Below are 6308 nucleotides of genomic sequence, written 5' to 3'. Positions count from 1 at the left end.
TAAGTTCATGACATTAGACCCCTAATAATGAACAAGAAATCATTCAAATACATGTGAAGACACTGAGATAGACTGAATGTCCAAATTTATGATCGTAAACACTACATCACATCCACTAAAGCTATAACAAGTTCAATTAAAGTTGGAAATAAACTAGGTGATAGACATTAAGTCATGACAAAACTACTAGGATCAGACTTTGAAAGGAGGCTGAAGTTTAAACATTGGAGCATCAACTTTCATTCAGCATTCATATTTCCACTCCAAGGATTCGAAAATGTACCTGGATACAACCAAAAATACAGCTACAGAACTTCAAAAAAGAGAGTGATATCAGCAGTATTTTAGCAGTAGTAGTTGGCACCAAAACAACCCAATCTAATCCATGCTTAGAATCCAAAACCCAGCAAAATATTAGACCTCTTTTCAAACCAGAAAAAACAGCTGATGCAACAGTTTTTTAACTCTCTTTTTTGTGTTTTTCTTTCTAATTTTGAACCTATATCAGTGTGTGTGTATTTCAGTCGTTTGCTAGTTCTAGGTATTCTGATCTCTGCCCAAAAAATGAAAGAAATGAGCCCTTTTATAACAAGCTTTAGGGCAGCAAAATTGATTTTAAAACTTTATCATTTACCCCTTCCCCAATTTTTCATCTTTTTATTTCAGACACTGAGATTTAAGCCTGTTTGTTAAACTAACCCATTCTCACCTTCTTGGAAACTTCCTAATTAGTTAGGAAAGATTCCTTCAAGTTAAAATCCCCAAATCAACCTCCTAGTGCTTAAGAATTTCCTCAGAACCAAGCCTGATTTTGGGCTCAAAACAACTGAAATTGTCTGGCCTGCCTATCACACAAACAGGCCCAAACTTGAACCAAATCAAATGGACTGATTAATTGGCAAAAAAAAAACAACGTACAATTACTAATCTAACATATGCATTTGACTAATTAACCATGCAATTACCCTAATAATCTATCTTAATAGAACTAATCAAAATAATTATTAACACTTAATTGAGGATTCAACCAACAGAAAAAGAAACAAGTAAAAAAAAGGAAAGAGGAATACACTGATTTGGCCGGACATGAATGGACAAACACAGCTAAACGACAAGTGATGAAATTGACGAAACTTGGTTGGTTAGTGGTAGCTTGGCCGGAATCCAATGACTTTGAAATGGGTCAAAACTAACGCAAAATGATTGCTCTTATCAAGAGCAATCGATTCAAATGAGTCTTGACCCAAATCGAACAAAATGCTCCCAACAATTTGCAGAAGGTCGAACTAGGATTCTTTTGGGCGCTTTAGATCTGAAATTCACCGATTTTGGTGGGTTTTCTAATGTAATTGAAGGGAAATGTGAGATGAGGGAAGTGTGGGGTTGTTTGGTTAGAAGATGGAGGTGTTTGGGGTGGCGCCGCTGGCTGGTGAGGATTTGGGGATTTGAGGCGGCTGGGTTCGATTAGGGTTTGGGTAGGTTAGAGAATGAGAGATGAAACTGGGGGGCGAGGGGGGTGACCGGTTCCGACACTTAAATAACCATAGGGTCCCGAGTTCTGGTCCGTTGGATCTCATTGATCCTACGATTGAGTTGGGGGGGGGGGAACATGGTCGTTTGGTTAGGACGAGAACTTGGACCGAGTTGGGGAGAATTGGGCTTTGATCTAGAATGGATTTGGGGGTTAAATAGGGATTGGGCTTCAATGATTTGGCCCTAACAACCCTATATTTCTGATTCTCTTTCTTTTTTTTTGTTTTCCAATTTTCCTTTCCTATTTTAATTAATTAAAACCAAAGTTAAACTCGTAAACTAAATTAATTTACAAAATTAAGCTAATTATCTAATATAATATTTACAAAAATTAATTACTCCTAAATTAAAAGAGGAAATTACTAATTTAAAATTAAAAGGTTGAAAATGCAAAAATAAACCAATAATTTTCAATTTTAATAAAGCAACTAATTTGCTAATTAACCTTAAAAATATAAAAAAATGACCTAAATGCAGTGTATGATATTTTTTTTTGGCTTTTTTCATGGTTTTTAACAAAAATAAGCATGCACAGAAATGCAAACAATTAGCACAAATTTCCACAAATCCTATAAAATTGTAAAAAATGGAAAAATTATTTTTTTTGTATTTTATGGGAGTAATTCCTATAGGGCGAAAATCAAGTGGTCACAACTATCCCTTTTTGCTCGGAAACACGAAGAGTTTTCGTGCAAAGATAAAGTGAGAGGATACGAGCAATTTTTGCCTGTTTGAATACACCGTGGGAAGCATTTTTTGAAAAAATTTGACCGCACCCTGCTTCCGAGGTTGCCTACATATCCTTGTCTATAAAGGAATCAGGTCAGTATAGTTCGGGATATTTCGGTAGCTGGGACTACCAGGAAGCTGTGATTTCACTGTTGCCGCTGTTGCTACTGCTTGCTGAACTCCTTACTACACAAAGACAAAATAAAAGAAGCTAGACTAAACTATGATCTATGAATTACAAGAGTCCTATCTATACATCTTCAACCTTGATTTTGCAATTTCTACCGCTCTGTTGACTTGTACTCCCCAGATGAGCTTTCTTTGTTGCTGACTTGAATTATGTTCTGAGGTGAATTCTTTTATCCTCCAGGAGGGCACTCGATTGCCAACATTTGACTGTATTCCCTTCTTCTCCAGGCAGGCACCTGATTACCAAGACATGAATTGTATTCCTTTCGTTACCTTAAACTGTTTTCCCTTGAAACCTATGTTGTCTTCCTTTGAAACTTGAACTGCTTTCCTTATTCTCCAGGTGGGTGCCTGATTGCCAAAACTTCAACTATGTTCCCTTGCTCTCCAGGTGGACGCCTGATTGCCAAAACTTCAACTGTATTCCCTTGCTCTCCAGGTGGGCGCCTGATTGCCAAAACATTAACCGTATTCCCTTGCTCTCCAGGTGGGCGCCTGATTGCCAAAACTTTAACCGTATTCCCTTGCTCTCCAGGTGGGCGTCTGATTGCCGATACTTTAGCCGTATTTCCAACTGTATTCCCTTGCTTTCCAAGTGGGCGCCTAATTGCCGAAACTTTAACCGTATTCCCTTGCTTTCCAGGTGGGCGCCTGATTGTCAAAACTTCAATTGTATTCCCTTGCTTTCCAGGTGGGCGCCTGATTGCTGACACTCTAACTTTATTCCCCTGCTCTCCCGGTGGGTGCCTGATTGCCGAAACCTTAACTGTTTTTTCCTTGACACTTGAACTGCCTTTCATTGTTCTCCAGGTGGGTGCCTGATTTCCAACACTTGCACTGCTTTTCCCTCGAAACTTGACTCGTTTTCCCTTGTTCTCCAGGTGGAACCCTGATTACCGACACTTGACTTGTATTCCTTGCCTCTAAAACTTGGATTGTTTTCCCTTGTTCGCCAAGTGGGCGCCTGATTGCAGAACCTCAAACTACTTCCTCTTGTGACTGCTTTTCCTTTGAACTGTCTTCCTTTTCTCCAGGTGGATGCCTGATTGCTTGAACCTGAACTGCTTTCTATTCTTGAAACTCGTGTTATTTTCCCCTGCTCTCCAGGTGGGCGCCTGATTACAACAGAATAGATAAAACAAAGAAAATTTTCTGCCCTAGTTTGGTAGCTTGGCACATCTGTGAGTGTTAATTGAATTATGTTACCCAATATCTCTAAGAATTTAAAAGCTAGATCTCATTATCCAGGAGGGTCCTGAAAATTTCAAATTAAATATTGTCTTAAGAATGACAACCTTAAAGCTAGATTATATTTCCTAAAGGTAGGACTTATGCTAAATCTCATCATCTAATGGAGGTCTTAAAACTAAGTCCCATTATTCATGAGGGTCCTGAAAATTTCAAATTGAATCACATCCTAAGAATGAAAACTTCAAAGCCAACTTATATTTCCTCAAGGTAGAGCCTATGTTAGATCTTGTTACTTATGAATGTTTTGAATTTTAACTAGCCCCAATTCTATGTTTCCATCTTTTCTTGGGCAAATCAAAACACCCAGGAATGTCACTATAAAAGCCAGTCCCCGCCAAGCTTCCCACTTGTCTTTGTTTCTCGAATGAGTAAGACCGGTATCTGACATCTTAAAACCGCGAGTCCCGTAACGTCAGTACAAGAAGTAGAATATGCAAAATCCCTTAGCCAAATTTCCGTCTTGAACTTCCCGACTGATACTTAGAAGGTCCAGAAACTTATGAGGAGTCACTGTTCTAGGTGCCTCCAGGTATTGATTTCTGAGATTCCCACTAAAACCAGTGTAGCCCGCTATTTCCTCAAGCGTAGGGGTTAGCTCAAAATCACCAAAATGGCACACATTAAACGCTGGGTCCCAAAAGGGTATCAAAGCCTCAATTATATCCTTCCTCGACTTGATCTTCAGAAGACTGACAAGACCGCACAAAGCTTTTATCACAGTTTCTCTACTGACTTCCTCCAAATCATTCCACCACATATAGAGTTCTAACGGGATTTCCTCGAGGACTGTGAAAGGTTCATTTTCAATCATGCTCATCCTGCAGATTTATTTAAAGTGATTGATTAAAAGACCATGATTTACTTTGACTCAAAATTGTTTTTTCTTTTTAAAATAAAATCGCAATTTAAAACAAAACACTTTTGTGAATACAGCCCTTCAGCCCCTCATGAAAGAAGATTTTGGGGTTGTGTTTGCTAATCAACCAAAATTTGAAAAAGGACCCTAGGTGGCTATTCTTGCAAAAACAGCCTTCCGACGCCCTTTTGGGGCATTTTGGCTATTTTGGACAAGAACGACATTACCTAATTTACTTATGACAAAATAGCGACACTTCGTTTTTTTTGGGTTATTTTTGCAAAAATGGAGTTGGACCCGATGAGGGTTGCCTACGTATCCCACATCCGGTGAGAATCAAACTTGGGTAGTTCGGTCAATTTTGACGCGACAACAAAAGACACATAAACATTTTGGAAATAACTTTTTTTCTTTTCTTCAAAAATTCTGGCGTAGTCTCGTTATATTTTGGACACCAGGTTTTTCACAAACGGGTAATTTCCTCTCGCTCACCTCAATTTGGATTTTCTCAATTTTCTCCCTTATTCTAGAAGCCGGTCAACGTGCAATCCAAGTCAAATAAATGCGCAAGCAACAAGTAAAAGGCATCAGGATGGTCTTTTGATTTTGGGTGCACCTGTCCTAGACGGACCCAACCCCTGTGTTGAGTCCCCAAAGTCAAATGCACGTGATGCAAACAAGCGTTCCTACTAGGTATCCGGCATGAGGCTATGTTATACTAGGTTTGAGAATCTGGGTTTATCTGTTCTAGACCTGGCTTATCCGAGTAGACAACTCGGGCTGAGGGGGGCAGCGTATCGGGAATATAGAAGCTTCACCGGCTTTGCAACTTTTCCGAACCTCTTTCTAAAATTGGGATATGACTCTAGCAGAAGAGAAGCTACACAAAGTGCACCCTTCTCAGATGATTTAGAAGACTCAGAGAAAGGAGAGTTTCGCAAAAATTTATATATAGTTCAACAATACTAAAGCGGTAAAAAGCAATATTTACCGCGTTAGGCCCAACCATGTAACAAAATTCAGATAATAAATAAAGTCAACTATAACAATTATTCTAAGCTCGAATTCTTGAACTCTGAACAAGAGATTCTGGGTTCGGTCCCCAGCAGAGTCGCCAGAGCTATCACACCTCCTTTTTACTACCCCCGGAAGGGTATAAGAGAGTTTATTCCAATTTAAGTTACAATCGAAATGGGATCATTTATCTAGAAATCAGAGTCGCCACTTGGGATAATTTATGGTGTCCCAAGTTACTGGTTTAGAATCCCGAATCAAGGAAAGATTGACTCTGTTTACAGTCCGCGAACACAGAAATCAGGGTAAGGAATTTTATTAATCCGGGAGAAGGTGTTAGGCATTCCCGAATTCCGTGGTTTTAGAACAGTCGCTCAACTATTATTATTGGCCTAATTATCTGATTTTAAAACACTTTTAAACATATGTGCATTTTTAAACTTTAAAACAACTTTTATTTATTTTAAAAATAAATTCAAGGTTATTTAAAATACATCGCAATCCACGCTACATGAAATGCACTCATGATTCACGACACGTTCTATTTAACCTTGTTGGAAATTAGAACCGGGTCACTTGAAATATACCCCCGGATTTAAGTAGTAGCCATGATAATTACATAATTGACACGCCTAAAGCAAACTATGGGATTTATTTATAATATCTAAGTTATAAAATTATATGAGGGCCATAGACTACGTGATCGAATGGCACACCTCACTTATTGGTAAAGGAC

Source organism: Nicotiana sylvestris, chromosome 12 (genome assembly GCF_000393655.2).
Source record: "Nicotiana sylvestris chromosome 12, ASM39365v2, whole genome shotgun sequence".
Classification (NCBI taxonomy): Eukaryota; Viridiplantae; Streptophyta; class Magnoliopsida; order Solanales; family Solanaceae; genus Nicotiana; species Nicotiana sylvestris.
This window is presented reverse-complemented; position numbering follows the sequence as displayed.